This window comes from Asterias amurensis, chromosome 2 (genome assembly GCF_032118995.1).
Source record: "Asterias amurensis chromosome 2, ASM3211899v1".
Taxonomy (NCBI): domain Eukaryota; kingdom Metazoa; phylum Echinodermata; class Asteroidea; order Forcipulatida; family Asteriidae; genus Asterias; species Asterias amurensis.
This window is the reverse complement of record NC_092649.1, coordinates 22,181,604-22,189,714: the sequence shown is the minus strand read 5'-3', so window position 1 is coordinate 22,189,714 and position 8,111 is coordinate 22,181,604. Positions and strand designations below refer to the sequence as shown.

At 34.7% G+C, this 8,111-nt stretch overlaps 1 long non-coding RNA gene across 4 annotated transcripts in view; it reads right to left on the bottom strand.

Annotated features, from left to right (window-relative positions):
• Positions 1–5,533: 5,533 nt before the first annotated feature.
• LOC139954112 (uncharacterized) overlaps positions 5,534–8,111 on the bottom strand; it is a 154,145-nt gene continuing 151,567 nt past the window's right edge. For 3 of the 4 annotated variants that reach the window (XR_011788046.1, XR_011788048.1, XR_011788047.1), the window contains one exon: positions 7,022–7,603. This is a non-coding gene — a long non-coding RNA (uncharacterized lncRNA). Of the gene's footprint in view, positions 6,832–7,021; positions 7,604–8,111 lie in introns of those variants that run through there. The other variant, XR_011788049.1, reaches the window with a different exon arrangement.

The window sequence follows — 8,111 nt, the reverse complement described above, 5'->3', positions numbered from 1 at the left end:
CCTCATACTAGGATCGCTGGCAGCCTCAATATTTTTAAATCGGTCCTTAAGACTTATCTTTTTATGAGAAGCTTTTTACTGATTGTGCATATAAATTTATTGTTCCTTTACTAGTTTGTTTTTGGTCTAGCTTATGTTTTGCAATTTGAACTCTTCGGATTGTCCTGTAAGGTTCTCGTATTTTCAGTTTGTTTGGATTGCTGTATATTTTCTTGTTGTTAAAAGTTATGTCATTATAATTACTTTGTTATGCGCTTGTGTACACTTTTTGGAATGGGCGCAATATAAATGAATAAATTATTATTAAAATTAGTATCAAATTTTGTTTGAAATTGTGTTCTTGTGTACAAGACTATAGCCTTGTGTACTCCCTAAATTCTGCCTAAAAACAAGTAGTCTTGTGTAATCATCAAATTTTGCATGAAATGATCAAATTTTGCCTGCAAATAAGAAACAAGACTCTATGGTACACAAGCCTTGTGTACTTATCAAGTTGTGCCTGAATAATTATATAATTTTTTTTCTGAAATTGTGTACTTGGGCACAAGACTATAGCCATGTGTACTCCCTAAACTCTGCCTTAAAACAAGTACAAGACCATAACCTTGTGTACTGATCAAATTTTGCCTGAAATAACATTTTACCTGAAATATTAAAAGTTTGCCTGAAATAGTGTAATCATCAAATTTTGTCTGAAATTATCAAATTCTGCCTGAAAAGTGTACAACACTGTAGCATTGTGTAATCATTAAACTTTGCCTGAAATGATCAAATTTTGCCTGAAAATAAGTACAAGACTATGGCCTTGGGTAATCATCAAATTTTGCCTGAAATTATCAAACTTATCCTGAAATAGTGTACAGGACTGTAGCCTTGTGTAATCATAAGTACAAGACTATAGCCTTGTGTACTCATCAAATTTTGTCTGAAAGAGTGTACTTGTGTACAAGATTATAGCCTTGTGTACTCCCTAAATTCTGCCTTAAAACAAGTACTGATCAAATTTTGTTTGAAATAGTGTACAAGACTGTAGCCTTGTGTAATCATCAAATTTTGCCTGAAATTGTGTACTTGTGTACAAGACTATAGCCTTGTGGACTCCCTAAATTCTGCCTAAAAACAAGTACAAGACTATAACCTTGTGTACTGATCAACTTTTGTCTGAAATAGTGTACAAGACAGTAGCCTTGTGTAATCATCACAATTTGCCTCAAATGATCAAATTTTGCCTGAAAATAACCACAAGACTATAGCCTAGTGTAATCATCAAATTTTGCCTGAAATTGTGTACTTGTGTACAAGACTATAGCTTTGTGTACTCCCTAAAATCTGCCTAAAAACAAGTGCAAGACTATAACCTTGTGTACTGATCAAATTTTGCCTGAAATGATAACATTTTACCTTAAATTATAAAAATTTTCCTGAAATAGTGTAATCATCATTTTTCTTTCTGAAATGATCAAATTTTGCCTGAAAATAAGTACAAGCCTATAGCCTTGTGTAATCATCAAATTTTGCCTGAAATTATCAAACTTATCCTGAAATAGTGTACAAGACTGTAGCCTTGTGTAATCATCAAATTTTGCCTGAAATTATCAACTTATCCTGAAATAGTGTACAGGACTGTAGCCTTGTGTAATCATCACATTTTGCCTCAAATGATCAAATTTTGCCTGAAAATAAGTACAAGACTATATAGCCTTGTGTACTCCCTAGGTTCTGCCTAAAAACAAGTCCATACTATAACCTTGTGTACTCATCAAATTTTGTCTGAGTTTACAAGACAGTAGCCTTGTGTAATTATCACATTTTACCTCAAATGATCAAATTTTGCCTGAAAATAAGTATCATCATCAAAGTGTCATCATCAATGTTTGCCTGAAATTGTGTACTTGTGTACAAGATTATAGCCTTGTGTACTCCCTAAATTCTGCCTTAAAACAAGTACTGATCAAATTTTGTTTGAAATAGTGTACAAGACTGTGGCCTTGTGTAATCATCAAACTTTGCCTGAAATTGTGTACTTGTGTACAAGACTATAGCCTCGTGTACTCCCTAAATTCTGCCTAAAAACAAGTGCAAGACTATAACCTTGTGTACTGATCAAATTTTGTCTGAAATAGTGTACAAGACTGTAGCCTTGTTTAAACATCAAATTTTGCCTGAAATGATCAAATTTTGCCTGAAATTATCAAACTTATCCTGAAATAGTGTACAGAACTATAGCCTTGTGTAATCTTCAAACTTTGCCTCAATTGATCAAATTTGGCCTGAAAATAAGTACAAGCCTTGTGTAATCATCAAATTTTGCCTGAAATAGTGTAATCATCAAATTTTGTCTGAAATTATCAAAATTTTTCTGAAATTATCAAATTTTGCCTGAAATAGTGTACAAGACCTTAGCCTTGTGTAATCATCACATGTTGTCTGAAATCATCAAATTTTGCCTGAAATTATCAAATTTTGCTTGAAAATTAGTACAAGACTATACGGTACACAAGCCTTGTGCACTTATCAAATTTTGCCTGAATATATCAAATTTTGCCTGAAATTGTGTACTTGTGTACAAGACTTGTGTACTCCCTAAATTCTGCCTTCAAACAAGTACAAGACTTATAACCTTGTGTACTGATCAAATTTTGCCTGAAATGATCAAATTTTGCCTGAAATAGTGTTATCATCAAATTTTGTCTGAAATTATCAAACTTTGTCTGAAATTATCAAATTTTGCCTGATACAGTGAACAAAACTTTAGCCTTTTGTAATCATCAAACTTTGCCTGAAATTATTAAATTTTGCCTGAAATTATCAAATTTTGCCTGAAATAGTGTAGGCCTACAAGACTGTAGCGTTGTGTAATCATCAAATTTTGCTTGAAATGATCAAATTTGCCTGAAAATAAGAACTATACAGTAAACAAGCCTTGTGTACTTTCCCTGGAATTATCGAATTTGACCTGAAATTGTGTACAGACTAAAGCAATGTGTATATTTCAAATTGTGCACAGACTTATTGTGTACAAGACTAAAGCCTTGTGTACTTTCAATTTTAGCCTGAGACTATCAATTGTTGCCTGAAAATGTGTTAAAATTTTAAGCCTTTCATATTTGCATGACGCTTTCAAGTTTTGCCTAAAATTGTCTACTTAACCAGCCTTTTCTACTATTTTTTGTTTATTTTGACTGAAAAGTAGCAAATTATGCCTGAAATAGTGTAAGACTTGTGTTATCAACTTTTGGCCTGAAATTATAAAATGGTTGCTGAAAATGTGTTCAAGGCTAATGTGTACCCTACTAAAGCCATTTTTATTTACCAGGTTTTGCCTGAAAGTGTGTATAAAGCCTTGTGTGCCTGAAATTATCAAACTTTGCCAGGAGTTGTGAACTTTATCAAATTTTGCCTTAATATATCAAACTTTGTCTATAATTGTGTACTTGTGTACCCCTTAAATTCTGCCTACTGATCAAATTTTGTCTGAAGTTACCAAACTTTGCCTGAATTTGGCCTTGTGTGCTTTCAAATTTTGCCTGAAGCGATCAAATTTTGCCTGAAATTGTATACAATTGTGTACTAAACAAGATCACCTGGCCTTGTGTATGCACCAAAGTTTGCATGAATTGGTCAAATTACACGACTTTATCCTTGTTTATCATCAACATTTGGCCTGAAATTATCAAATTTTGCCAGGTTTTGCCTGAAAGTGTGTATAAAGCCTTGTGTGCCTAAAATTATCAAACTTTGCCAGGAGTTGTGTACTTCATCAAATTGCAAGACTATAAATAGCCTTGTGTACTGAATAAATTTTGCCTGAAATTGTGTACGCAGCTATTGTGTACAATATAGCCTTGCGTACTTATGCCTAAACATATGTACAAGGTAAAAGTCTTGTGTTCTTATCAAATTTTGTCAGAAAATTAGCAAATTCTGTCTGGCAATTAGCAAAATTTGCATGAAAATGTGAACAAGGCTATTGTGTACAAGCGATAGCATTGTGTACTTGTGAAACTTCTCCTTAAATTGTGTATGCAGCTATTGCGTACAATAGCCTTGCCTACTTATCAAATTTTACCTGCAATTATCAAATAATGCCTGGAAATTGTGTATAAAGCCATGTGGACATGTACTTATTAAATTGACAATTAGCAAATTCTGCATGAAATTATCCAGTTTTGTCTAAAATGGTGTACAAGGCTATCGTGTTCAAGCCTTGTTTTCTTATCAAACTTTACCTTGTGTATACTAATTAAACTTTGCCTGAAATTATCAAATTTTAGCCTTGTTAACGTATGAAATTGTGCCTGAAATTATCAAAGTTTGCCTGAAATTGTGTACTTAAGCCTATTGTGTACAAGTACTTGTATAGAGTAGCTTGGGTAGAGCAGATGAAAACACAAGTTGGTTTAAACCAGCAGCCTCAAGCATGTTCAGAAAAACCTTGGATTCTTTGTTGTTGGGATCAAAAACATGAGTGTTGAACTCTCCGACCAGAGCAGTTTTACAGTCCAAAACAGTGGTAGATTTGGTGACAGTCGAAAAATGAGCGTGTCAAACCTCAGGTTGTTTCTTGAAGGAAGAAGTTGATAAAAGGCACAGAGGCTATTCAATTCAATTAAAAAAACTTTAATAATCTTCAATAGTCAATTAATTCAGTTGGCGTGCTTCATATAAAACATTTACAGTTACAGCTGGAAGTAGACAAAATACAATTAGTTAAAAATATATAGATTACTTGACACAATGACAAGAAGCAGGTAAGTAAGAGTGGTGTGAAACCACAGCAATTACAGACAACTGAATAAATATAAAACACATTAGTTGAATATACATTAATAAGAACCACAAAACAATTTATAAATACAGTGTAAACAGATAAACGGTGGTGAACCAGACCTCCAAATAGCTGACACCCAGCATACAAAAACAGTTGAAAACAAGTGCAAAACAAAAACCACTCAGAACAGGTCTGAATGGAACAAAACAGAAATGTCCATCTATTTGGGGGAGGGGGGTGTTCTAGATCATTGTTAAACAATTGCCTAAGTACATGATTATCTCTTAAGTATCTGTCGCTCACTGACCTTGGTTAAGTCTCTCTGTGGCTCTCTGATAATTTTGAGACCCAAGTCTAACAATCCTTTTCAAACTGTTTTTGTTCTTGACACTTAAGTTACAAAATACAAGGAAATAAATGAAAAACATAACACACTTTCAATAAACAACTGATAAAACAGACTGTTCAACTGTTGAACAGAACAGGGCCAAATTTCAAAGAGCTGCTTAACGGTTAGCAATTTTTGTGGCTTAACGTAGCAAAAACAATCGCTTAAACCATGGAGGATGTACACATATTTCACGAGGTTAAGCACGTAAACAAACGGCACGCACAAGATTGTAAATCATTTGCTGCAGCAAAATAGAAGAAGGTAGGCCCCCTACTGACAAAATGGCGGGCAATATTAATGCAGAGTGGCGATAAAACAAAAATTAACGCCTTCTCTGTCTTCTATGTACTATTTGTAATGGTTCAAAGTGCCACTTGAAAGGTTTACACAACTTGAGAGAAAATAAGAAGATAATACTTTGTACATCATTCCTTAAACATTTCAGACGCGTTTACTTCGCTACACCTACCATACAAACACACGTCAAATACACACCCAAATGCACTGCTGCACGCCACACAAATAACATATTGCAATTATGCTGCACTGTGTGTGTGTGAAGGGCCCAATGGCATAGGGCTGTTTAACAGTAAGAAAATTTGTTTGCTTAACATAGCAACAAAAATTGCTTAAGCGTAAACCTATTTCACGAGCGAATGCTAGCTTAGGCATGTAACATTTTAGATGTTTGCTTTAGCAAAAAGCAAGGTGATGACAAATTGGCGTGCGAAATAACTGCGGAGTGGCAAGAAAAAAAGTCATCACCTTCTGTGGTCTGATATGTATTATTGTTTAATGGTTAAAAGTGCCCCTCGAAAGGTTTACACACTAACTTGAAAGTAAACAAGAAGATAATACATTGTACGATCATTTGTGAAGCTTTTTAGACACTCGTTTGGGTCACTACACCTACCCTCAAACACACATACAGTATACACCGCTGGGCCGGCACAATACAACATTCGCAGTAATGTTGCACTAAGCGAATGGGGTGCAAATGCATAATAGAGGCTTGAAGGACCTTTAGAGCCTCTGTTATGAAAGGTTTTTTTGATAATAATTAATTATTTTGAGTAATTACCAATATAGTCCACTGCCTATAATAAGTGAAACAAAGAAAGAGTACAATACATGATAACACAACTTATTAACCCAAATCACCTGACGTCTTTAAATGTATATAGCCTATTTCACAGCAACCATCTCAATGCGTTTTAGTGCCCTTGGCAAATAATATTCTTTAATCTTTCTAATCTAATAGCAAAAATAACACCTGGCACGTGATGATGAATTGAGCTGTAAGAACTTGACTCTCGATCATGAATATGTATGAGGTATAGTAACCTGTAATCTTAAACAAAACCACAAACAAAAACTTTAAAGGCACTGGACACTATTTTATGAAGTTGCAAGTTCTCCGGAGTTGATAGGGATGGTAGTTGAATGTGCGACAGACTCTGCGACAGAGATTTGCTGATGGCCTCTCTTGGTCTGTTCTCTTAGAAGTTTGTACACGAATTGAGTGAAGACCAGTAGTAAGGCATTTGACTATGAACATTTATGGATACCAGTAAAAAAAAAGGGAAAAGGGGAAGTAGAAGATGATGGAAAAGGAGTGCAGTGAACCTATTCAAAAACATTGTTGTGCTTCCATTTGGGCCTCACATATCTGCAGATTTTGTAGTATTAAATAAATAAAATTAATAATAATTTCTTTTAGCGCGCATTTAACAATTACCATCTGAATGAGCTTGCATTGATTTAACGTCCCACTAAAAAACTGGGTCCTACACACTTCAAGATGAATTTTGCTTGGTTCATGAGTAATGAACTTTTGAATTACGAAACTTGAAGTAAAGGTCACATGGGATCATACATCAAGCAAGACTTATAACATAATTATTTATTTGCAAAAGTGCTTTGATATGCAACTACCTTGTAAGCTAACTATTAGTAATTAATGTTCTCATTTTAAAATAAATAAGAAAGTTAATTAATTAGTTTAAGCTAATTATTACACTTAATATTTCATGACCTTAGTTTTAACATGATAAAGAATCAGACTCAGTTGTGTCTTAGCAACAGGACTTATTAAAAAAGTCCCTCATAAGTTTGTTGACATCCATGAGAGGATTGAAATTGTGCATAATATTTATGCAAGTATCAAATTGAAGTGCTCTTTTCTTTGTCCTTTCAACATGTTCAAACATGAAATTCTAGGCCTGCTCATGAGTCTGTCTACACTGCTCTCCCTTTCAATGTTGGTTTTACATGTATCTTTCACACAATGATTTGTTGTCATGATAATTCTTAGCAGTATTACCTTAGCGTCCCTTGTTCCTAGGCAACATCTTAGCAGAATATGAACAACTGAAGAGGTTTTTCATGCGCATCTTATTTTCTTTTGTGCTTGCTTGTCTGGTCATATGCCTCTTACAGACCTGTGAAGAAAATGATTTGGGGTTGAAAAACAAAAGTGACTAAATTGGGACTCGAACCAAAGACCTCCAGATCAACGAGCTGGTGCTCTACCAACTGCGTCATCTAGCCCTATGTTGACAGTCTCCTCTTTTTAAAAATATTTTTGTTTGGGGTGAAAGTCAGAAGCCACACAACCAATAACTGTCATGTAGCAAGATATCTCACCCAGTGTGTGATGCCTGGCTACACTGCAGCTGTATGGCTGTGACTGACACTCCCCGGCCGAACAAAGAGGTTGACAAAAAAGGGTGACCGCTAACATAGGGCTTGATAGCTGAGTTGTTTTTTATAATGACCCCAAACTGCAAGCAATTAGCATACCGCAAGCTTCAAAAACATTGAGAGGGAACCAGTAGCTCTATCTTGATGCATCGTTATAAAGGGCGCTCTGCATAGTCTTTAACATAGAATGTGTCACTCACAGGATTAATTTAGATATCCAAATACGATCATTCAAAATCACACCTC